The sequence below is a fragment of the Manis javanica genome, chromosome 2 (genome assembly GCF_040802235.1).
Source record: "Manis javanica isolate MJ-LG chromosome 2, MJ_LKY, whole genome shotgun sequence".
Classification (NCBI taxonomy): domain Eukaryota; kingdom Metazoa; phylum Chordata; class Mammalia; order Pholidota; family Manidae; genus Manis; species Manis javanica.
In genome coordinates, this window is record NC_133157.1 from 78,901,010 (window position 1) to 78,928,322 (window position 27,313).

The 27,313-nt window shown below is 38.6% G+C and overlaps 1 long non-coding RNA gene across 1 annotated transcript in view; it reads left to right on the forward strand.

The window, feature by feature from the left end:
- Nucleotides 1-5,926, forward strand: part of LOC140847712 (uncharacterized) — a 58,778-nt gene extending 52,852 nt beyond the window's left edge. The window contains exons 3-4 of the long non-coding RNA XR_012127766.1: nucleotides 1,885-2,022; nucleotides 3,833-5,926. This is a non-coding gene — a long non-coding RNA (uncharacterized lncRNA). The remainder of the gene's footprint in view (nucleotides 1-1,884; nucleotides 2,023-3,832) is intronic.
- The last annotated feature ends 21,387 nt before the right edge of the window (nucleotides 5,927-27,313 follow it).

Here is a 27,313-nt window from a genome sequence, read left to right on the forward strand (position 1 = left end):
GTAGAGTATGATGAGCAGGCACTCTTCCATTGTTCGTGGAGTATAAATCAGTTCAATCCTTGAGAACATCTGGAAATGTGAATCAAGATTATAAGGTTTTTTTCATATGGTTAGACCCAGAAATCCCACGGTGGAGATTCTAGCCTAAATGCATAATCATTAAAGGGAGGTAAGAATCTCCATGCAAAAAGATGTATCATTGGAGAAGCAGTTATTTTAAAATACTGGACATTCTAACTGTTCAAAACTTAAGAGATGGCCAATAAATTTTGCAAACATTGAAATGATGCTAATGGCAAGTTTTCAATAATGTAGGAAAATATTTCCTAAAATGCCAAATAAAAAATCTACAACTACTAAAGTTTTTAAAACCCCAGTGCATTAAAAACAATTTTGGAAGCAAATAAATCCAAATAGTAATAGTTTTAACAAAGAAACAAGAAAAATACACTGGACTTTTTCTAAACCAAAGGATTGGCATTAATATGCCATAGTGAGTGAAGGTGAGATTTAAAACCAGGACAACAGGAACCATTTTGGAATCCCCTGCCAAGACTTCATTTCTAGCTTTATCTTTCCATTTAATGTTAACTTATGTCAAAATTGTCCAAGAACTAGGATTCAAAAGACTTGAGATAATTCATAGAAGCCACAACCTGCTGCCAACTTGTTTAAGAAATGTTGGCCTTCTTAATTTACTTGTATACTTTGCCAATCAAAATTGAACTTGATGAGGTTTTTATTGACTAGCTATAACATTTTTTTAAATCCCAGGGACCTAACAGGCTATTACACAATTCACAGGCTGTTGACCTTGGGAGGATTCATGGTTTCCCCCCAAATTATCTCCTGTGTTGTTCCAGATCCTACAGATGCAAAAGTTATTCTTGCTTTAAAAGTTGCTTAAGGAGACAAGGTTATCATTACTGAAATACTAGGGAACAAACAGTATGTGTTATAGGCATTCAGAGAGGGGGATAATCAATGTAGGCTGGAATAAAGCAATTAAAGGGGTATTTATTGAGTACATACTGAACACTACTAAGTGTTTCATAAACATTATTCCTCAATTTTAACAACAGCTCTCCTTGATAATCACTGTGATCCATACTTTACAAATAAGGCAACAGCTCAGAAAGTAGACAACTTTGCTAAATTCACATTAACTAGTGAAGAAATCTATAATTCCCACATTGTTTTCATAATACTCAAAAAAAAGCTTCAAAGAGAAATAAGGATTTGAGGGAAAAAAGGAGTAATACATCAATAGGTAAAAGGATAGATAGTCTATAAACAAATTAAAATCCATCCAATACTTCTTCCTCATAAACTGACCATTACTTGGATCTGTTTAGTAGAATTATTTCTCCTTATAAAGTAAGAAGTCTAAGGCATAAAAAATAACCACAGTCTTAAAAAAACATCCGGAGTCTCTTAGTTACCCTTCCTAAAAACACAGTATGAACTGATTGCTATGTTTCATGATGTATAAGATTATAAGGAAGAGAGCTATCAAAGTGAAAATGTTTCAAATAGATCCTTGAGAATATACCCAACTCCCAGTTCACATTGGAGTCATCATTTGCCATGTTTCAAACACATCATCACATCTAATGTACTATTCAGTTTGACTTTCCCAGGCTAATAATATTGGGAAATGTTATTTAAAAAACAAAGAGCTAAGGAGAAGGCTGCAGCCTCTGTCTGCACAATGATTGAGCTGTTTATGCATAGAGTCCAAAGCACCTTAGTCATCAGACTCCTTCAGAATGTCCACAAACTAGAAGAATGAAAATCTGTCACCCTCTGAATCATTTCACCTCACAAATATGGAAGAAGCCCTCTCAGCTGACCATGAAGCTTTTTTCTAAATGTTTTCTGTAGGGTATGGGAGCTGCATCTTCTGCCCTGAGAGACCAGACATGGGTCCCTAATGCCACCTTACATGAGGACTTCTCACAGCCCCGCTTGGAAAGCCTTTGGGTCACAGAAGTCAGACCTCATCAGTCCCTTTGAGATCCTGTAAGTCTGTGGGGCCTTCATGCAGGTGCCATCTGCTACTGCCATCTTACTGTAGAGGGTAGATAATTCCTTGCCCAAGTGCGGGAGAATGAAAGCTACTGAAAAGATATTCACTTGATGATCTATCCAGTATGGTGGGTAAATGAATGGTAGTAACTCTTTCTGCTCAATACAGGGGAAATAAAATCACTGTAGGCAAAGTGCCTAGTTACTTGTGCATAGCCTTGAGGTTCTGAACAAGCAGAGAGTGGGTAATATATTTTTCACATTACTTCCTTGAGTTATACCACAACACAAAGAACAATAGGCTTCAAACTGGAAGGTCTAGCTTCTGTAACTTTCTGTGTGCCGGTTAGCAATTATTTAATGTCTCTGGACCTCAATTTACTCAACTGACAAATGTGGATAATGCCTAGTCCAATGAGTGCTTGAAGAAAACACCAAAACATGTAATACAAATAAAACAATGAATGTACTCTGTAAGCTGATAGGTGATACATAAATGCAAGTGCCACATGTAAATGAGAAATTTATTATTATTACCCATTTCCATGCTTTTTAACTAGGGCTTTAATGGCTCCATCTGTAATCTGACATCCATTAATGGAGAGTCATTGAAGGCTGGAAATTTCCAAAAAAAAAAAAATTACATCTCAACAATGCCTTTATTTCAACGGAAGAATTTCATACACAAAGCTTCAACTTCATTAGTTATTCAAACACCTCAAAAGATCTAAAGAGCAATTTTGTTTGGGTAAATGATGCACTTCAATTTTGGGGTATCAACTTAAGGGGACTTGATAGATCAGGCACAAATATATGACCTTATTTCTTGGATTTCTTTCTGTTGTTTTGATTTTTGTCTTACAGAAAATATATTTTCATTTCAAATTATTTTATCGAGGCTTTAGCTGTGTCCAGGGAATATAGTTGTGATATGGAATGTTCCTGGGTGTGGTAATTTAAAGCATAGCCTTCATCATCACCCCTATGTTAGTAAGCTAAGAACAGTTTCCTACAAAGATAAATTAAGGACAACACACAATGACATAACCACTATAAAGATTCTCTATGCTCACCACCAGACCAAGCTTCCACTAGAAGTTGACAAATCAATGTAATACAATGAGTCTTACATAGTATTTGATTTTAGATTTATCACCAAATATAAGGGAACATAAATGACTGTGCCTTTTATATAACACACTTCTTCCCATTGGATGCAAAAATTCAGAGAAGCTGAAAAAGCATCTTAGCTGACACTAACCGAATGAAATCAGCAGTATGGTTGGTATATTATATACATATATGCAATATATACATATCCATACTTGTATATATCGATATGCATATGAATATATACAGAAGGTTTTATGCATGCATTCATGTGGCTCTTTATGAGTAGGGAATCCATTTCTGTCATCTGATTCTCAAAAAATGTCATTAACCATAAAATTTTAAGCACTTTTCTAGACCAGGAGTCAATAAACTATGGCCCATGGGCCAAACACGGCCTGTCACCTGATTCTGTAAACAAAGTCTTTCTGGAACATGACTATGTTCACTTATTTACATATTGTCTATGGCTGCTGCAAGGGCAGAGCTGAGTAGTTAGGACAGATTGCATGGCCCACAAACCTAAAATATAAACTACCTGCTGATCCCACATCTGGACTCTGCTCTATCTAGAAACTTGACACTCCTAGTTATGAACTGAGACTAACAGGGTTGATTTTACAGAAATCATGCCTCTATTAGAGCCAAGCATCAAATCCAGAAAAAAAATGTCCTCACTGTTTTCTTTCTGCAGGGAACAGATAAAGGCGGAGGGCAATCAGACTCTGACATCCCATCATCTCGGCTCCAATACAGACTCTGCTGCTTACTAGACGTGTGAAGTTAAGCAAGTTACTTAACTTCACTGTGCCTAAGTTTTCTCCTCAGCAAAATAATAAGAAGACCTACCTCACAGAGACATTCTGGGGATTAATATAAAGCCAATACAGCACTTTGAGCAGTGGCTTACGTACAGTAAGAACAAGAAATACATTTCTAAAAATTTATTAACAATGAATTAACTGGGAAAATGGCAGGGTAATTTTGGTGCATTACCTTGAAGCTCCCTGTATGAGAACCACCATGCCCACATCTGTGGCCCTGGACCAATTTACATCCACTGCTGTCAATCTGCTGCAAAGGGCCCCTGCATAGAGCAGGACCCTGCCTCCCGTAAGCCCAGGACCACTGCAGCTTGTCACATTCAGCCCCTGGGTTAATAAAACCAAATGAGCATTCATTAGAAATGCTTCAGAATCCCTTCAGAATAAGGCATTTTCAGAAGGAGATTTTAGTAACACGAGAGAGGATGTGTAAACATCTCAGCAAAGGAAGAACATGAGGAGTAGTCAAATCTAGTATGTGTTTTGGCCAGCCCATCCTCCTTCAGGCCCATTTACCGAATCAGCCTCACCTTCCTTCTGATGCCAGGGGATTATACTAGAGGAGAGAAGTAACTCAAGAGCCATTACAGGATTACAGGAGCTCATCCAAACAGCCAACAGTTATATAGTCATTAAAAGTTATTTTTGTGAAGAGCTTTTAATTAACTGAGAAATTGCTGACGTGAAATGATGATTACAAAATGTTTTATATATTTTATAATCTCCATTATGTTCCTTAAATGTTGTTTTAAAGTGCTCTTTAATAATTATGTGTTCATTTTGTATCCTACAAAAATGTTAATACAGCAAGGCAAAATTAATTAATAGTGGAAAAATCCAGAATATTAATTAGATCTGGGGGATGGCGATGTGGGGATTGAGTGGAAGCAGCATGAAGGGACTTCCTGTGTTCATGATAACGTCCTGTATCTGGAGACGGGTGGGTTACACAGGTGTACACAGTTGTCAAAACTACATAAGTGGTACACTTACAATATGTGCATCCATTATACATAAATTTTTCCTCAAAAAGAAAAAATACTGTAAGGATTTACATGCTAAAGTTTTTAGGAGTGAAGTACACCAGATGTCTATAACTCACTTTGAAATTAATAATAATAAAAAAAAGATTGTCTGTAGTGCTCTTTTTATTAAAAGGCTCTTCATCCGAAATAAATACAGAGGAGATTCTCCCTTGGATATATCACTCTATTCTTTTTTTCTGAGCTGAACTGGATTCATTGAACCCTGAGGATCTGGCAATTTGGGCTTCATCCTCTGTGTGGCAGCCTTTCTGACATCCTTGTCCACGCTTGCCCTTATTGCCCCCTTACATGCATTACAAAAGTTGCTTCCATTTGATGTAACAAAAGAACAGAGAAATCAATCCTTCTAGGCTAGAAGCTTATCATCTCAGACAATAGGAATTTTCTACCAGTAGAACCGGAAAGTTTTGAGAGGCTAAGTTAAAACCAAATTATCTGAACTCATGATGACCTTGAAGCAGCTTCCCATGCCTCAGATGCAGCTCTTAATTTCCCACTCCCACTCCTGCTTCAATAGCACCAAAGGCAGGAATGGGTGCATTAACCTTGCAGCTTCATACTTTCTCTGGGAGGATTACCTGCTGCCTCCTGCCCTAGATGACAGCTCTTACTTTCTAGAATTAAATAACCAGCATTGCCAGATGTTCCCTTTCACCATCAGCCCCAAAAGTGTCATGTGCAATATTATTCTAAGTAAAGATTATCAAAATTAATTTTGTTTTGACATACCATACTTTTTTGAAAAAATGATAAGTGAGCCTGTCCTGGGACACCAAACAGGCCTGGATCCTCAGCTCTGTCTATTTGTTTAGAGAAATGTTTTGGCCCTTTTTGTGGTGTCCATTGGCTGACTGGTGAAGCCTATGGACCTGTGTCAGGATAATATTTATAAATAAACAAAATACGATACATAGGATTGAGAGGAAATCGATTATATTGAAATAATTATCAAAATTTTTTATGTTTTGTGATATAGTATGATATTTGATTCTTTGTTAATACAGCTTACAGTATGATCTAGTCACTGGGCCAGTAACTACCATGGTTTTGAAGTAGTGATAGACATAAACTAGATTTTGAGATTCTGCAACAACTTTAATGTGAAATGAAAATCTGGATGCTTTCTCCCAAGACACAGGTATTGATTGGTTGCCAGTAGGCATAGTGAGATAGGGCAGAGACGTGGGACAAGCATCATGATTAATTTTCCTAAAAAAGTCAAAACATAAATAGCATAGTAAGAACAGGAGGGACCCCATTTTAAGGCTAAGATTCCATTTTAAAAGCAGAGTTGTGAAGCAAGATTCCTAAAGTACTCTTTGTAATCAGCCAACAACCCATCTTAAGGCAAGGCAAGCAGTCTTAACTGATATGATCCCAGTGCTTGAGGGGAACCACTATCTTGGAGAGCAACAGGATCAATAAATTCCTTGTGTTAAGTTTATCTTACAGAATTATCTAGAGGACTGACTATGGATGGTGACATAATATCTCTCCTCAGAGACTGACATCATGAGACCACATGACAAGTCTACACCCCCTGGCCCTCTACCTCATTCTTGAAAATCCTTAAAAGACAGAATCCCCAGCTTTTTAGGCCTGCTTCCTCTTTGAGGGTGACCACACTTCCCTTTCTTCAAGCCTGTACTTTGCCTTAAATAAAGATGTCTTGAGGTTCAATTTACTGCGTTTTGTCTCTGCACTGTTCCAGTGGTAAGGGTTTTTGTTTTTTCATTCTATTTTCTAGACTTAAGTACAAGTCTTCACTCTCTCTGTTGTACTTCAGACAACAGGGAGGGGCTACTGAGAGCTCTTATTTGGGCTTGCAAGTTCCTGTCGCCTGGGTGACCTGGACAGGATGGTTGCTGTCCGATCATGCTCTTTAGTAGCCTGCCTGAAAACCTCCTTTCTTTGCTTTGGGAAGTTCTCAGAACGTAATCTCACTCCATCCTGTGCTCTGCTGCTCCCCCAAATCCTGGGGGGGTAGGGGCTTAATTCCCACACCATGCAGATTCAGGCACACACTGGACACCAGGTGACCCTGGCTTTAGGAGTTGACAAGAGATCTGCCCTACGCTGAGCAGCAGTTCAATAGGTTTCCCTTCCCTCTCTCTGTTCTTGCTCTCTGCTGCCTGCATGGCTGCTGCCATTCACTACTACTCTCACTTAAATGAATTCCTTCCTTACCTGCACTCGTCAGACCTGGTTGAGAATTCTTTCTCGTTCAGAGTCAAGAACCCTCCCCACCAGGTTGAGGTTTCACCTAGTGCACAGGGAGAGACCTCCCAGACACAGCTGCCTGACAACAATAGTGGAAGGAGATGCTAAATTTCTTCAGGGTAAAAGTGAAAATAAAGAAGTAATTTTTTTCCAAGTTCACAAAACCCTTGAATTTTATCCTGGGGCCCCAGATTAAGAGTGCCTGGCTGCGAGTTTATCTACCCTTCTGTTAGGACACACTGGGAAAGGAAAATGGGTTGGGAGTGTTGGAGGTGAGAAAGAAAAGAAAAAGGCTGAGAGAGAGAGAACAGAGACTGAGAGACTGAGATTCAGAGGAGAGCAATTCTAGCAACATGAATGAACTGTAGTGTATGCACTGACATAAAAGTGGAGAAAGAAAAGGCAGGAACAAAAATGAAAGAGGAAGCTGGAATAAGAAAGAGCCTCCTTTCTGAGGCACCAAAGGGGGGGTTAGTGACAGGGCTGTCCTGATCCGGGCTGTGACTGCTTTCACAGGCCATGCTTTGTCTTCCAGCAGCCCTGAAACCAGATACTCACAGCAAGGACGTGGGAAACCTGTCAAGTCTAGCAAGGTGCGTACCCAGAGCCTGCAGTAGCCACTGACTCATAGAAACAAATCTAGAAAGGATTCCCTTTATTTTCTGTGTATGTCAACAAGAAGCAAACCTATTTGTGGTGGACAATATTTCTCATGATATTTCTTAGGTGAGTTGATATTTGCTCCTACTCATTGAGCTGAAACTCAAGGAATAGGGCCAGAAAATGGAGTGCCTCCTATCACAGAGGGGATTTTTTTTTCAAAAATAATGGAATTATATACATTTCTACTTCTACTCTGTAATTTATATAAAGACATGATGTTTTTATTAGGAAGCATCTAAGCAATTCTGAAAGTCTTTAAAAATAATGATGATGACTTAAGTATAATAGTTTTCATCCATATTATTTTGTTCTTTTAAACCCATACCCTAGTAATTTGTAAATCACCATTTCTGCAAAAAGTGTATTGCATATACATGGCTATTCAGAGGAAAGAGTTCAAATCAGTGGGTTTATCCCTACATAGGTCAGTTATCTTTAAACAATAAAAAAGAGAAAAAAATCCACTTATGTTTTATATTACAGACTAAATACTGTTAACTCTTGTTGAATGACTTTCAAATAGTGCCTTTGGGGCTAAGAAGGCTCTGTAATAAAATCGATAAAAATTTATCACTGTATGGGAATTAATTTTAAGTACCTTGATTTAAACTTCATTTAAATTTTAACAACTATTGCTTTAAATTCAAATCTTTTCTTACTACTCTGGAGTATCTGTTTCTAAGAGAAGAGAAGCCCTCTTCTTATTAAAGCCTACAATTCACACCACACTGAGATATTACATGGAAGCTTGTTCATTATTTTTAGAGCACGTGGTTCCTCCTTAGGCCAGACTTAGCCTAAAAACAAACATGCATGGAGAACGCACAGGAATGGAAACAGTATCTCTGTGACAGTGTAGCCAAGTTTTCAAAAAGCTTTCATTTCTGAGGTGGTAGTTTCAGTATCATGAGCTCTCACCTAATCCCCTAGCTTCCAAACACGGGAAACTCTACTCCACAGGCTTTGGGGAGTCACCTTCTGCTGGATGACACTGTCCTCAAGTTAAGTCTTTGTGTAAATAATTGCCCATCAACCCACCTCACAATCTGTTCCCCCATTCTGTACACAGAAATCAGCTGTATTTCTCCATGCTATTGGCATTTATACAATGCCATATATGATATTTCATGTACGTAAGTACTTTTTATTACTAACAATGGTATGTTTTATTTTGGGTTACCCCAGAGTTAGACCCTAGGACAAGAATTTAAGTGTTGGGATTTGCAAGAAACACCTTATTGCTGGCCCTCAAAACTTGGCTCTACTGCCAGGAAGCCATTCCATTTGATAAGATCCCTTCTTACTTGATGAAGATTTTCGAGGGCCCTTCTGGATTGCAGTGGATCACTTATGAACCTGCTCCAGTCTAGATATATAGATGCTAAGAAACTCTGATGGAACTGATGTACAAGATTAAAGCAGTAAACCCTCTCTGAGCCATAAAAACCAAACATCTAAGTGGCTACACCCTGGGCTACAGGATTTAAAATAATGGTACCTTTTAGTATAGTCATGTCAAACAATCTCTTTGTGAAGTGTGTATTTGGACATCTCAGAACTTGTGAGAACATATTTTTTGGCCTGTCTGTCTTTTTTTACTCAAAAGCAGCTCTGGTGAGAATTGTCTAAAGCAGGATTCACAAAGTATGCTTCATGGAACCAACATTGAATAGATTCCAAGGAGAAGAGAGGGTTCTATGGTAGAATGTATTTTCCAAATATGGTAGGAATAATATCTCCAGGCTCAATGCTCTTATGCAATTTTGTCACTTCCTCATCAAGATGTGGAGTTGAATTCCCCCACTTTTGTGGTCTTATGACCCTCTTATAAGTGATTTAATGACTGGAAAGCAATGCTGTGTGATTTCCAAGTTTATATCATAACGGTCACTGTAGCTTTTACCTTGTGAGTTCAAATACCTTCATTGGAACTCTGAGCTGTTACTGCCCTGCTGTCCTGAGGCAGGCAAGCTGTGAGGAAGCCCAATGCAGCCTCCATGGAGAGACCAGAAGTCCTAAGGTGACATGAAGAGAGATGTCCAGCCTGTCCCCAGCTGCTCCTGCCACCTGCTGTTCCAGTACCAGCCACCACCTGACTTCCCTGCATGACTGACCCCAAACCAGAACTGCCCAGCTGAGTCCTTCCCAAATTCCCAATACACAGAAACTAGGACACAGTAAGATGATTGTTTTCAGTCTCTAAATTTGGAGGCAACTTGTTTTACCGTAATACAAGAGATTCTCTAACAAAATTTGGGCAAAACTGGATTAAGCCAAACTCTATAAATTAAAACTCTCTAAGATCAACCCAAACTCTGCAGCATTTCTCAGAGCCTTCATGTGCTCCTGAGTATATACATCTTTAAGACTGGCATTTAGTATGCAGTATTTCCCAATTTATTTCCCCAAGAAACCATTTTTATAGGTACTTTCAAGGGATAACTTTAGGAAATACTGACCTAAAATGACTCTCTCTTCTTCCACATGTAGGTTTTCCTCTTTCCCAGTGATCTGAACTACAGCTAATGATGACTTCACTTCACAGTGATAATAAACTGAAGAACAAACAAACGTATCCCAGCCCAGAAAAAGTCACCTCTTGGTAACTCCCGTGTATACTGAAAACTCATTGCAGCAATATCAGAGAGCAAACAGCATAAACTCTGAATGTCACTCATTATTTGCTATGCCAATAATAGCTCCAGGATGTGCTGTTCTTCCAATGGGTTTGACAAACATTTCATGCACTGAAATTTTCATAACCCTGTGGCTCTTCTATCTCACTTTCACACAGAAAAGCTCTACAAAGTTGGTTAGACAGAGATTTTATCTCTATCTCTTTGAGAGTAATGAAGGAATTATGCACAAAATTCACTCTGTTGTAATATCAGTGCCTGCATGGCTTTAAAATAGAGCACTTTCCCAGTCCAGAAAATTCTGAAAAGCCAGGAATAAGGATTAACCTGCTAGTGACTATTGGGAAATTTTTGCCCATTCTGTAAGTTAAAAAATTAGAAAGACCATACTGAAAAAGGTAGAAATAGTTCATTTTTCTAATCAAATAGGTGAAATGGGAATTAAGGTAAAGGGATCAAACCTTAGTAAATACATAACAAGGGAGTATCACTTTCTGATTTGATAGAAGAATAGGAGTGAGGAGTTCCTTTCCTGATTCCCAATTAGTCACGTTCTGGCTATCAATGCATGACATCAAATGATCTCATCCATGACTCTGTTTCCCTATGACTAAGCCACCACTTGGTTTTCTAGCTCTTTTACCTAAGGAACTCTAAACATAGTCAGAGGTAGGACTAAGGTGAGGCCAATGAGGCACTTCCCTTGGGTATAAAATTTAAGGGGGTTCCCAAAGTCATCAAGATATGTAATCATGGGTATAATAGTTTTTAAAACTCAACATTAATGCAAACAAAAACTATGATGAACAAAATGTCAAAAACTTTCAATAAAACAGGACCAGCATTACTGATTTTTCCCTTTTGCCTCCCATTCAGTCCAGCATGGGCTGTTACCAAGCCCTAAAAGTCAGGGAAATTGAGCTCCACCAGTTGCTCACACACAATAATTGTGACAGACAAGAAATCTATGCTTACATTGTTTTAGGTTCCCCCATGCAACTCAGAAACATTATTTTCCATAGAGGACATATTATTTATTTAAGCAAATTACTTCAGGACTCTGCCCTAGTCAAGATTCTGGTAGCCAACTTAACAGACAGAGGAAGAGATATGGGTATAGAGATAGCCATATGGATATTCCACTACATTTCCATGTATATATATATACACATACATATAGATAGAACTATCTACCCCAAATTTCTGCAGTGGATTTTCCATCACACACAAGCTTTCTCATCCCTTTTCTCCCTTCCTATCTCAGTCATCTGATCGGCAACATGGTTTTACTGTACTTTCACAGTTAAGTGTAACAGATCACACAGGGATAGGAACTCAGCAATCACACAGAGAAATCCTGGGGAGATCATGCAGTTATCACCCCTTCCCAACAGGTCTATCATTTTGGCCAAACTGATTGGGAGCAGATCCTGTCCTCCCACAAAGGATTTGTTCCTCTTTGATCACAATAGCTTCTACAGATAGCATGTGAGATAGAGTCCTGGTTCAGTTTAAAGACAAAGATAGTAGCCAAATGGATTAAAAGCCCTTTGCAAAATGCCCATGGCCCACAGACTGGAGCTCACAGAATTTTTAAAAAATAACTTAAAAAATAACTCTTTTTTTCCCCAGTGATTAAAGCAATAAATGTCCTTTGCAGAAGGACAAGTAATTGAAAGAAGAAAGTAAAAGCCACCTGCAATGGGATTGTAAACTTGTGTTGCTGCTTTGGAAAACAGTTTGGCAATTCCTCAGAATGTCCGATACACAGTTATCCTATGACCCCACAATTCCACTCCTAGGTGTACAGCCAAGAGAATTAGAAACAAACATATATCCATACAAAAACTTGTACAGAAATGCTGATAGCAGCACTGTTCATAGTAGTGAAAAAGTGGAAACAACCCAAATGCCCATCAACAATGAGTGGATAATCAAAATGTGGTATATCCATACAATTAAATTATTCAGCCATAAAAAACAATACTATAACGTGGATGAACCTTGAAGACATTATGCTAAGTGAAATAAGCTAGGCACAGAAGATGCATATGATTCCATTTACATGAAAACATCCTGAACAGGGAAATCCATAGAGACAGAAACTACATTAGCAATTGCTACAGGCTGGGAGAGGGGAAATGGGGATTGACTGCTGACAGGTACAGGATTTCTTTTCAGGGAAATGAAAGTGTTCTAACAATAGATAATGATGATGGTTGCACAACTTACTGAATACATGAAAAACCCTGAGTTGCACACTTTAAAAGTGAGAATTTTATGGTTTATAAATCATATCTCAATAAAGCAGTTATTCCTCTGTAAAGATCAACTCTCAGTCCAACACATGAAATTAAATACAATTAATATTTCAGTGTTGCAAAATATCTCCTAATGAGTATCCACCAGTCAATCCACTCAAAAATGGTCCCATCTGTTATGTTGCAAACACAGCTTGAATGCCTCTAAGCCTTCTCTGTGCGGGACACATTACCTGCTCCGTGCTTCACAGTTATTTTAAGGTAGGTAATGCTTCGAGAACATTTCTTCCAAGCTTCCCTTCAACACTTCTGTGAAACTGCACATCCTGTTCATTAGTGAGAATGTCAGAGGAGAATCTATTGGCCAATTAGTAATTATTAGTTTCCCTGGAGACCATCAGCTTTCCTAGGCTCATGAGAAAACAACATATATAAATTTTTTTTTACATATATAATATAAATAGTACAGAGATCACTTTATATACTTTAATTTAAACTACATTATTAAATATATATAAAAACAATAGTAAGACCATAAGTCCTTCACCCTCATAAAATTAATTTTCTTCTCTGTAAAGATTTTTTTAAAGTTACATTCATAATATATAATAATATACATTCTGCTTTTACTTACACAGTCCCTGTGCATCTTTAGAATTGATATTATTTGCATAGTTTCATAACATACCCTTGTGCAAAGTGAAATGCAGATAACCATTCCCCTAATATTAATTATATAGTTAGATTGAATACCTTAATGTAGAAATATACATGAATATGGAAATATTAAATATGTATATTTAGTATGCACATATGATATATTTAACCTTGTCTACTTCCTTAGATAAATTTATGCAAGGGGGATGAAAAGCTCTTATTACAAAATATCATAGTTCCTTCCAAAAGGCAGCCAGTTTATACAGCCACTACAAGGAGTGTGTATCAATTCTACTATAACATGGCTGATACTGTATGATATAATTTTAAAACTATTTTAGTTGGTATAGTTTAGATGTTCAGAGTTATTTATTTCACATATTTATTCCTGCACCGATGAGCTTTTAGAAATTTGCTTTCTATTTATTTTCCCTTATTTATTTATTCAATATTCATTACATACCTATTATGTATAAAATACAAGGAAATGTCCCTGTTCTTACAAAGTTTACAGTCTAGTGAAATACATTCATTTTCTCTTTTTCTTTTACACTTTAAAGTTTGGATGTCTTCTTTATAAACCTGAATTTTAAAAAATATCATATATTATCAACCCCTTTGGGATTTTTTTAATAGTATAGAAATTTCAGACATATATATTCTTGAAGCTACTAATCATCCCTTTAAAAATTCTTTTATTTCTTCAAAACTGAAGTTATGCCCTTCTGTGTATTAAATAAATGTTCTAATATTTATCAATTTTTATATAATGATTCGATTTTTATGTTTTTATTCCATATGGATTGATTTTGAAACATGATAAGGCAGAGAGTCATCTTAATTGTTTTTACTGAAATGTTATCTTGTTTCTGTAATACTTTTCTATATTAAATAATCCATCCTTAACCTCTTTGAACACACACACACACACACACACACAGTTTTGCCTACATATAATTGCCGTGTGTTGGTACCCTCTAGTCTGTTGTATTAATTGATACTTCTATTTATATTGTAGCAAAATACTATTTGGGGAATTGTTGGTTTATGGACTAAAGCTGATAGTACATATTTTAAAAAAACATAGTCACTGGATGCAAATGAGTAAGACAGTAAGTATGTCATAAAGAAGATAATAACCATAAGCATTGAGTAAGGTGAACTTCACAGGAAGTTCAGACTTGTGAAATATTTGTATTAAAACAATCTTGAAAATGTAATTGTGAGGCCGTCTTAAAGTGAGATAATATTCCTGTAATAGTGGGACATAACTTAGGAGACAGACAACAGGACAATGGTGAATGCTGAACAGGAAAGATAAAGAACTAAAGGCAGCAATACAATAAGACAACTTTATGCTGGGGATGAGAAAAATAGAGCAGCACAGATAAACCTGGGAAAACTTGTTGACCAAAGTCAGAAGTTAGATCAGCTGGGGCAGGGGTCATGGACACTGCTTTATCAGAAGGATGTGAAAAGGCATAAAAAGGTAATTTCAGCACAGTTTGGAGCCATGAAGAGTTGGAAGCTGGAAATTTAGTGAGCAGCAGTGGGATTTTTATATATGAAGGGACTGAAAAGGAATGCATGGAGAGCAGTAAGTGCTAAGAGGCAGAAGGGAGGGAGGGCAGAAGGAAGGAGGGGATGGATACAGGTTAAGCTGGCAATAGACTGATACGTTTCTGAAAAGGAAAGATAAAAGATACTTGAAAGACTGACTTCTTTGGTAGAAGATATGCAAAACTTGAACTTTATTCTCAGAAGGAGTTGGCCTATTTTAAGACATAAATACAGTAACTTGTAGTTACTTTGCAAACATCACACAGTATGAGAAATTAAATAACAATGCCAATGATTTGTCCAAAGCCATGCAATTGGTGTCAATGGTCCTTGTGTTAATCTGCTTTTGCCAAACATCTAAGGCCTTTAAAGCTTCCCAGGCACATTGCTTTCCTACCTGTATCTGTTGGCCAAATAATCTCAGCAGGCTGGTTTCAGATGTCACTGTCCCTGAAGATGCCACCACCACCTTTCCTGTAGGTGAGGTCTCAAGTCTACTGTTCAGGCATTTGCAGTTCAATGCCTTGCAATCCTTAGCCACAACACAGCCCATAAACTGAAACTGCCTGCCAATCATGAAGACGGTTCCCTAAGGAAAATATTAGAATAAGGAAGCAATAATGTTGGCAGAGAAGTTTGGAAAATAGTGGTTGTCAAGCAGCAGGAGGATAAAAAGTCTTTTCCTGCAAATGAACTCCAACTTGACACCATGAAGTGTCCAAATGGCAAACAAAGGACTACAGTGGGATTAGATTTTGAGGGGTCTTTTACCACATATCCTCCAAATAATAGGGGCATTTCTTTCTTTTTTTTTTTTTTATTAAATGTTAAAGTGTCAGCAACTCAGCTCTCGTAGAACAGAGCCAACCTTCTTAACCATGGCTTTTCCCCGTAACTCCAAGCACACCATTGGCTCTTTTCCTAGGAAGACTGCTTTCCTTTCAGAAATCCCCCTCTTGCTGTGTCCATGCCTCAGAGGACTGTGCATCTTTATGACACCACTCCACTTCAGACTCCTAGAAGCTTTTTTTTTTTAATAAAAATGTCTTATTGTATCATGAAAATGATAAGGCTTATCTATGATGGCCACCTCCTTGCTCCAACAGTCTTCGCCCAGATAAAAAGCACATAAGTATTTGAATGTGAAATGGCACACAGTTATTGACAGAACAATCACCGGGTGACAGTTCTTGCTTTGGGGGCAGGGCTCATAGAACACCCGGCCCTCAGGGAGTCTGGCAATGGTGATGTTGCAGAATTTTCCCAGTTTGTGTCTTCCCAAGTGGTAATCAAAACACAGGTGATTTGGGCTTCCAATCATGAGCACACCAGCTCTTCTAACTGTTCACTACAGCAGTACAGACAGCACCAAGGAGCTTGCTGGAATTGCAGAATCTGCATTTTACAGGATCCCCAGGGGATTCGTACCCACTTAAAGCTCTAGAGGCTCTATATATTGAAATTTAAGATTCTCTGCTCTAGCGCACATGCCTCCAAAACATTTCTCTATATATGAACCAAAATGTATTTTTCATTCATTTGGGCTAAAAATCCTAAGAGTCATAGAAAAATTTTCCTTTTGAATATGAAAACATTTCATTAATTTAGCCATATTTGGATATTTTTAGTATATGGTATCAGTTGCTAATTTCTCCCTCCCACTTAAGAATACCCACATACTGGGAAAATAGCAACAGCAGTGGAAACCAAGGATATAAATCAATTAAATCAACCAAATTTTTTAATCATTGAGAGGAATTAGTTCTAACTGTGTGCAATGTAGATGAATCATACTGACAAATGATGGTCAGCGAATTCATACATGGGTCTCCCAGGAAAGCAAGGCAACCATAAGCATTCATCACTTCAGAAGATACCTTGTTCCTGGAATCTTCCTCCCTAAGGGAATTCTTCCCTGGGAATTCCTCAGTGTGTCATTACTAAGCTGACTTTAGAATCTATAACACCCAGCAACTGAACTTGGCCATGAGCTCAGGGGCCTAGCAATTGTGCCTTGTCAAGTCATGAGTAGGTGGGGGCAGAAAGAGGAAGCAACCCACTCTGGAGCCTGGACTGACTTACCCATGCTCTCCTTCTAACACAGCATGAGCTACATGCTGATTTAAAATTTTCAGTTATAAATATACTAGCTCATTTCACTAGTTAGGAAACCAACTAATAGGAACAGAAGTAGTCCTGTCTCGATAAAGTAATCCTGAATTGGATAAATGTCTCCCAGACATTTAAAACCTAAATGCTAGGGACTTGTGCATCTGTTTGACCCCCACTTTATATCCTGAAAGAGAAATCTGATGGTACAATGGTTGCAGAGAATCCAAACAGAATACGTGGGTCCCCTCAGCTGGTAGATCAGACCAAAATCACTCTTCCTTGTTCAAAGTTGAGTAATCAGAAAAATTATATAACACATAGCTTTTAGAAGTCAAAGGAAGATTATTGCCCCAAACATTCAAAGAAAAATTCTTATTAATACTACGTAATCAGATAAAATTTTAGAGAGTACTTCTATTTTCAGAAACACAAAGAAAATAACTTTACAAAATTAAGAAAAAATGATGAAAATAGAGTGAACTGAGATGCAAGGTTTATATAAAAAGGTAGATAGCAAGGACATAAAAGATGTGTAAAGAAACTAATACTGCAATAGCCAGCAAAACCCATTTCAGTGGCATCACAGATCAGAAGATGCATTGCAGAAAACAGGACTAGTGTGATGGAGTCAACTAGGAAACAGAATCAGTGAGACCAGAGACCAACTAGAAAAGCTCCAGGAGGAGAAAGACATGAAGACGATCAGATAAAAAGACAGCAATAGATTACCAAGCACAAAGATCCAATCTGTCGGCCATTGACATCATTGCGAAAGAAACCGAAAAAAAAATGAGAAAAAAAGAAAAAAGTCCAACATAAATAAAACAGCGAGATTTCTGGCTGTGAGGAGGTTGGTAAATCCTCTTCTCAAAACAATGTACACAATAGCCTAAAGTATGTCTGCTTAGAAAACAGCTCAACTTCCAGAAGGAGCAGTGGAAGTTCGAGGCATTCTGGCCTGTGGCAGCTCCAAGCCTCACCACCCCTCCAGCTCGGCAGGCTGGGGCTCTGTCAGGGCAGGGGCACGCTGGGCTTCCATGGAAGGAGGTTCACTCCGCTGGGTGTGGTGTTACCACCGCTGGACAAGCGAATTCCTGGCTCAGTCCTGTCTAGGGCTGGGGCGTGCAAGCAGGGATTGACTGCCAATGAGCACTAAGGAACTTTCTGGGATCATAGAAATGTTCCAAAATCACTGAATTATACACTAAGCACTGAGTAAATTTTACATGAAATATGTATGCCAAGATATAAAAGTCATATACAAATAGGATAGCTTTCTAGGATGGAAAAAAGCCTGAGTCTACAGCTCTAATGAGCTCATGTCCCTGGCAACAGTTAATTTCATGTTGCTCGGTCTTCCACTTGTTTTGGCAACTGCTTTCTTTTCATGGTAAAAATTATATAAGCAATATGATCTTATCTATGCAGGAAGAGAAAGCCAAACAAACAGATTACTTGCAAAAAAAGAAAAATCACACTGAACCCAGGCTTCCCCTATGTGAAAGTAAGTGTCCAAATAATAACAGGAAGTAATTTTTACAAAATTTTAATAGGACAAGTGGAGCCCTCAAAACCACATGCCAAGCTAACATGTAGCTTCTGTTAAGGCAATAGAATTATAACCAAGTTTGCTTATTTGATGAGCAAAAGAATTGGCTTACAGTTATAGTTAATTCCTTTGAATAGCAAACGACATACATTTCAGATGGAGTTTGATTCGTAAACAATATTTTTCCCATAATGCTTCATAGAAGCACATCTATTGCAAATCTGGAGACAAGTTCACTTGCCTTCCATGAGAACAAGCAACATACACAAAGGGAGAAGGCCGGTGGATGACATGGAGTGGCAGTTGTCACTTGGGGGTTAGTACTGCTCTTCATGCTCTGCTTCGGCATCCCAGAAACTATCAGGAGTGGTAAGGACTGTGGCAAGCTGGAGAGGGTGCCGGCAGATTGACGCTTCGACACTTCTCAGTAATGGGAACCTATGTTGCTGAGTCTCTTAATTTTTCAAGGTAAATCATGGATCTAGATTTTGCTATTAAAAAATTGTGAGTTTATTCATCTGAAATAAGGGGTTTTGTCTGGAATCAGAGACTTTCATGCTATTTTATGTTATACAAGTCTCTCTTCAAATTAAATTCTCCACAGAATGCAAGAATATGAAACAGAAAGAGCTAGATTATCTTTCAAATCCCTCTTATTTTATGGGATCCTAAATAAGAGTTGGAAGAGTTCTGAATAGTCTTTGTCTAGCTGGTCTGCATATTTGATGCCAGCTTAACTCATTAAGTGAGCTCAATTTAACATAAACCAAGTGACTGCTATGGATGGACACTGTGCCCAAGTCATGCCTGGGCCTTTATGGATGTGTGATCCCTCAGTTGACAGCCACACATACTCATTCCAGGGCAGGAACACTAATCTCCACAGAGGCTGCAGAACGTCCTGCTTGTGGAGGAGGAGGGGGAGGGTGTCAGCCGAGGGGTATTTCTGCTGTGCCTTAAAGAGGGGGCTGAGTTTTTCCAAGCAGAGGTAGGACAGTGGGCACCTGGAACAGCATGAAGACAAACACACAGGTGTGAAAGCACACAGCTCCTGCTGGGAAAATGGGACAGCTGGTGCACAAAAGGAAACACCCCAGAAATTAAGCACTCAGCTGTTCACTGGGGAGCAACTGAGTTACACTAACCAGTCACTTTCTCATAGTGTTTTGCATGGAGGGGGAGAAAAACCAGGGCTCAGAGTAGCATGGATACAGATCCCAGTTTACACATGTAAGTCATTTATCCAATTACGTACTTTAAATTAGAATCACAAGGATAATCTGTCGCTTTAATAAGTCAAATCCTCTTAAATTTTATAAATATTTAAAACACAAATACTTACAGATTTTTACACAGAATATTATCACCATGCATTTGATTCTTGTCAACATTTCTAGTCTTAATTTCTAGGATGACAATCTGTTAACTTATAAAGAAAATTATTTAAATCATCCCAAACAATTTTGAGGCTACTTTTCCAGGCAATCCTTGGGGCTGTCTCCTCAGTGTGCTAAATTTCCCTAATAACCAGAATGATTGGCTGGAATGCAGACTGAATTCTTGTTCAAAATACAGATGACACAGGGCCCTATTTATACCTTTAACAAGGACTATAAAACTTACAGAAACAAGTAACCAAACATTTCACATCTTAAGTTGAGTAATACCATAGCATACTTTTCAAGTTGGATTTGAGCCTATAAACCCCATCTAGGGTTACTGGTCACTTAAGAGAATACTAGATTAATTTAACTTTTACAATATTATGTTCTTTGGCTATGCTGTATTGTCAAATATTTGTTAAATATAATAATTTATTTTCCCATTTTGTTCCAGAGACCTTTGAACTTGAGAGAATCCTGCATTATTTTAATATTCTTCCTACCTGATGGGACCCCAGAGTTCTTTTCAATATTAAAAAGATAGCTAATTGGACTCTACTTTTTAAGCCTGTCTCACCATAATTTCCAAGGTGGGTCTACTGACAATGTATAGTACACTTTCTTATGCAATAAATAATTTCTTATGCACTTTCTTATGCATAATTTCTTATGTAATAAAGCACAATTTCTTATGCAATAAAGAAGATCATTAAGCCTAATACTGAAAGGATCTAATGTAACTTCAAAACAGTCACAGTTCAATAAGATAAAAATAAGGGAGAAAACAGGGATAAGCGGGGGAGAAAAGGGGCAGGAAAAATAAAATAAGGTAAAAATTTAGGATAGTTTACAAAATATAAGTCATAACATGCTATGTCCTATTTAGATATTTACTTTCAAAAATTTCAGTCTGGATTTTCTTGCAGCCACCACAAAGAAAAAGAGCATAATCATGCCTTGCTTAAAGCAAACACAAACAAGTTATTCAGAAGAATGACAAATATCCCTAGATCTGACTTTTTTGCAAAATTCATTTCATGAGTCCTCACGAAGAGTTCAATTTATAATGGATCTATAAAGAATGCTCTGTCTTAAAGTTTAATAATCCATGATATTTGAAGCAGACAAACGAAGTGCTAAAAAAGCAAAAAGCCTTTCTTCTTCAAGGTGACACTCCTCAGGGAGCCATATGGTGACTCACAAGTTAAGTCCTCAAGGACAACCATGTAATAATGCAAGACAACTGTTTTTTATAAGCTCCTTCAAAACAGGCCAAGTATATGAGCAATCACCAGGAATTCAGTTAATCTCTGTGGGCCTCTGTATATTTGGTGAAAACCAAGAGGTGGGGCGGATGCCAGGCAGGAGGAATTGCCTAGATGATCCCTTTGGGCACTTATAGCTCTGAAAACATGTTTGTGGGTTGTGATTAAATTGTTAATTTACTATGAGCTATTTCCCCAGATTGCAAAGAATTCTAAACACACGCACACACTCCTTTGAGTGAGTATTTCATGATTTTGCTATTCTGGAAAGTAGATTTGCTACTATTTGTCTATTATTATAGCAGGAAAGAGTCCAATATTTGTACACCAATTGATCCATGAATGTCAGCAGAGAGCAGACACTCTGTCTTCCTAAATCATTCATCTGTGAACTCACATGAAGATTGGAAACTCTCACTGAATATTTGAAATCCTTTTTGAAAGCCTCTATCAGACAGAAATTTTTCAACAAATATGTGAATGGGTAAATATGCTAATTAAGATACTTAACACTCCACTGTTTTAAAGTGTCTTTGTATTCAAACTCCCAGGAATATTTCTCACCATTAAAAACTCTCAACCAAAAATACAACTAAAGTTTTGGGCTTTAGAAAATTTGAGGACCAAATTGTACAGTAAAGAAGTAAAGACGAGCCCTCAGAAACTGGATGTGAATGAAGGCAGTGAGACTAACAAAAAATTAACAATTGTAAGAGGGATTCTAAAAGGTACTACTGCAATTTTCAAGGTAGTTCATATTATCATTATGCTCTGTACCTCCCAGATGCCACAAATATGTACCTGTATATACATATATCACATATGTATCAAAGATATACATATATGTATTTTCCATAATACTTTAGAGGGGAAATATCTACAAACCTGACTTAGAACATCTGCCCAATCCCACTCTTTCTACCTCTAAAGAAGAAGACTATGTAACAAAATGAAAAGCATAAAAACATTTTTACAGCTGTAGATCCTGACATTTCTCTACAAATGTAGTGCTCTAGTTGTGTTGCCTTGGGGACCCCAATATTATGTACAGTGTTGCTATTAATGACTTTAACAACTCTTGGTATATTGCCAAATGAAATAAAACCCTCTTCTTCTTCAATAAGCCTGGGAGGTGCATTTCTGAGAAATTCAGTGCATATTAAAACTGTGCAAAAATTACTTTTGAGTGTATATGCAAACAGTGTTAAGTTTAGTGTGCACATAATTATAAAGTGTTTTTTCACCTGCATGAATGTCCAATCAGACATTAAAATAACATGTGGGATCTGTGTTATGGGTTGAAGTATGAGCCCCAAAACGTATTTTGAAGTCCCCTCCCCAGGGCCTCAGGATGACCTTATTTGGGAATAGGGTCATTGTAAATGTAGTCAAGATGAGGTCAAATTGGTGTAAGGCAGGCCCCTAATCCAATAGGACTAGTGTTTTTGTAAAAAGAGGAGATCTGGATGCAGACACATGCACCTGGGAAGAACACCATGTGAAGATGAAAGAAGAGATTAGGGTGATGTTTTGCAAGCCAAGGAATGTCAAAGATTGCCAGCCAAACACAGAACCTCAGGGAGAGGCACAGCACAGTCTCCCTCATGGCTCCCCTCAGAAGGAACCAGCCCTGAGCACACCTTGACCTCTGACCTCTAGCCTCCAGAACTGTGAGTGAGTACATTTCTGTGGCTTAAGCCACTCAGTTTGTGGTCCTTGGTTATGACAGCCCCTGCAGACTAAAACAATGTGGATGAGGGTCAGACTTCACAAAGGACATCTTTTTACATCATTTTCACTTTTGTTAAGCCAAGGGCATGTAGCTCCCATTCAGCAGATTGCATTTTTCATACAAATCCAAGCAAAAGAGCTATCACTTTATGGGAACTGAAGGGAAAGGTAGGTAGCAAGCCATTAGAAGCCAAACCATACAATTCCCCTTGGGGGAAGTTATGTCATGTGGCCTGTACTGACACCTGGAGATCATCCCAGTGCTGCAAAAGCCACTTTAGCTCACAGTCCGTCACAACCCCACAGGCATGGTGACAGTGGTGTAAACAGAGTGAGTGGGGCTGGCAGCAAGCTGGAGCCACCAGCCAGTCATCTCACAGGACACAGCACTCTGCGATCTGTACCTGTTTCCCTGGGGATTGAAAGAATAATAAGTAAATAAAATGAAGGGCCTTAAGGAGTTCCCCTTGGACACACCTTCAGGACAGGGCCTGTTCCAGGCTGTTCTCTCATGTGCCATAATGGTTACTGACACCAACAAGTGCTTGGCACTGAGGTGACAGTGGAGATGTAACACACCGACAGGGTGCCTGCTCTCCCTCCTCTCAGAGGCCAGCTGGGGAGCTGACCTTAATCTGAGGAGTGTGTGTATAAGGGAATTAGCAACCCTGATAAATGCTAAAGTATAGATGCTGGGAGATTTGATGAGCAGTGACATTAGAAGTCTTCCCCAGGAAGCGACATTTACACTCAGACATGAAGGAGGGTGGGAATCCACATGGCAAAGGGGAGACTGTTCATCGGCAGGAAGGAGCTTGGCACAGGGAAATAAGTAAAACTGGGCATGACAGCATTTAGACAGTGATGGGGACTCACCCCAGATGAGACAGCAGGGCTCAGACTGTGCATGGCCTTTCAGACCACAATGAGGGTTTGAACCCCGTGATTTTAAGCAAGGATCAGATGAGATTCTGGAAAAGATCACTCTAGCTACCTTGTGGAGGTGAGACAGATCATTTTCTTTTTTAGATAATTATTTTTTATTGAAGGGTAGTTGACACACAGCATTACATTAGTTTCAGGTGTACAACACAGTGATTGAACATTTATATACGTGATAATTCTAGGTACCAGCTATCACCATACCAAGTTGTTGCAATATTTTGACTATATTCCTTATGCTATGCATTACATCCCTGTTACTTATTTATTTTACAATTGGAAGTGTGTACTTTTTTTTTTTTTGAGGGCATGTCTCCTATTTTTTTTGATCAAATGGTTGTTAACAACAATAAAATTCTGTATAGGGGACTCAATGCTCAATGTATAATCATTAATCCACCCCAAGCCTAATTTTTGTCAGTCTCCACTCTTCTGAAGCATAACGAACAAGTTCTTACATGGAGAACAAATTCTTACATAGTGAATAAGTTACATGGTGAATAGTACAAGGGCAGTCATCACAGAAACTTTCGATTTTGATCATGCATTATGAACTATAAACAGCCAGTTCAAATATGAATATTCGGACAGATCATTTTTAACACCTCCCTTTCTCATAAGGCAAATTTATTTTTAATAACAATTATTATTGTCTAGAATTGTTTAGCTTTAGAGCAATACCTTTAAAAAAACATTCTATTTTAAAGACATTTTTTAAAATTTATCAGAACACTTCATGCATGAACTAAAAAGTACACATACCCAAGTTCTGCTGTTTTAAATTTTAAACATATGAAGTCTCTCTGTGGAATAATAGAATTGATGTAACTCAAGTTCTGTTCTTTCATCTTTGTAATCACTGTGCTATCACTGTTTAAGGTGGATCTACTGTTTAAATGCTTGAATGTGAAGCTACAGAAGGATTAGCGATATAAATCACAGCTAAACCCCAAAAAGTGAGTGCTTCGGATCCTAACATCAGGAACTGGACTTTCAAAAGATGCGGGTTGAGGAGTCCACACATGTCAGGGACCTGCTATGTAACTAACAGCTCTAATTTCCATCTAGAATGCAATGTTTATTAAAGGATAAGTAAAAAAATGTGCTCACTCAAAGCTTGTGGTTTATGTTATTTAAAATTCAACAGCAACCTAAGCATTTGCATAGAACTTAGACCATCAAAATACTCTTTTTCAGGGATTAGAACTTTATTGCTGAAATGGTTTAAAATTGCCAGTACATGCTAATAGAAAGCAAACTGACTTTTGCTTCTAAATTCTTTTGAGTCAATGCACCCCCTTACTAACTGTACCCTGGGCTGATCTTCCCTGCCACCTACCCCCTGGGGCATGGCTGGTGTGGGAGAGTGAAGGAGAACAAGGGATTTGGAAGAGGTCACTACGAGGAGAGCCCAAAGGAGAGAAAAATGGAGGCTTGACTATGAAAAATGGGCTTGAGAGAAATGCAGGTATTAGGACTTGGTGACTGGTGGGATATGCAGGTGGGGACAAGAATGAGGCCATGTTACAGTGTTCTGGATGGGACCCCAGGGGCATGGTGCACTCGTTGGTATAGAGAGGGGACTGATGCCACAAAATTCCATGCAATTGTCTGGGGAGAGAGGATTGTGTAAGAGTTCCACACCCCTGATGAACTCTAACATTTAGAGAAGAATGGGTTGGCAAATATTATTTCCATTTTGTGCCTGTAAAACCAAGGCACTGAGCGGTTACATCACTTTTCCAAAAGCAGGTGAGAAGAGAAGCCAGGGTTAATTTCTGCTCTCATCCTGTGTACCCAGTCACTTAGTCAAACTCCATTTTAGGAAGGAACCATCTTTGGAGGTGTTGAAAAGAAGCCCAGGGCTATCACTCTGCAGATCCAGCGAAGGACTGTCTTCAGACCTCGACCTCGTCAGGCTCTGAAATGCCTGGAATTTACACCTAAAGAGCAGGTGGGGTGAGGAGAGTGATGCAGACTTCCTTTTCTCTAGAAACAGATTTTTGTAATTTGAACGTGTTTCAGGAAGTCTAGGAAGGCTGCCAAAGATGTAGAAGAAAGCCTGAGAACATGGCATCCCTAAAACCAAGCAAAGGCATTTCAAGGACAAGAGTGAGGCCACCTGTGCTGGTGTATGTGGGTACCTCCCCAGGTAGGGGTCTTTTCTCCCCAATTCAACTCTGCTTTCTCTAAGAGGACTGGATTTGATGTCTTCTGATATCCCTGATGCCTAAGTACAGTGTCTCCCACGTGGTAGGTGCTTAATATTTGCAAGATGTTGGAAATCAGACTAGAAACAACATGGGCTAGGAATCAATGACCTGTACCTAGATCCAGCTCAAGGAAAATTAAATGTATGAACTTAATCAAATTTAATACATCAGAGATTGGCCCAAAGGTTTCTTTCAGTCCTAAAAGTCTACAGAAAGTATGAGCACTCCAGAATAAACAGTTTCCTCTCCATTCATCTGAATGAATGAGCTTCAAAACTCAGAGCTGGAAGGGGCCTTACAGACCGTTTCTCTTCTTTAAGCTCCTCATTCTGAGAAGAGAAAGAGCTTGTAATTCAGTAAAGCTGTGTCAGTAAATTTGACTCCCCATCTTCTCCCTCTCAGACCACTGTTCTGCACATTAGGTCCATTGTCTTTCCTCATGTGTGGAACTAAAATGAAAATGTTTTATAGTGTGTTTTTCCTCAATATCCTCATTTTAATAGTGCTGTTATGGTTAATGCCTGGGAATTCCTTATTCATGTTCTAACATGAATTACACTGAAGATCATCAATGAAGGCCACTTAATTCTCTGAATATGTACACACTGAAAACTTATTTATTTCAATCAATCTCTCCAGCCTCCTGCACAGTATTGACAGTGCCAGCTGTAATAAAGAGATAAGTAAGAAATCTTTGGTGCTGTTGACAAGCCTAAGCCTTGTTAGCTGCATACACCCCTTCTACTGCACCCAGTGAGGCTGCCCTCCAGACAGAATAAAACACACCATGGGGAAAACTTGTCGACCAATGTCCTCACCTCTGACCTAATGAAAGGCTTTGTACTGCTTAATTTTGCCATAATGTGGATAAAATGAGAATTCCTGTGGCTAGGATTCTCACCTGGCCATGGTTGACTAGCTCACTGCACACCTGTGGGCAATACATGGCTGTTGACTCTATAAAAAGAGCTCTGTCCAGTGCTCTGTGCATGGCACAGTGGCAGGACTGCAAGGCTGCAGGAGAGCAGAGCAGAGGCTGGAGTGGTGGCAGCGCTGAGGACAGAAGCCCAGAGGACGGCTGTGTGGGACAACTGTGCAGAGGCCCAGAGGATGG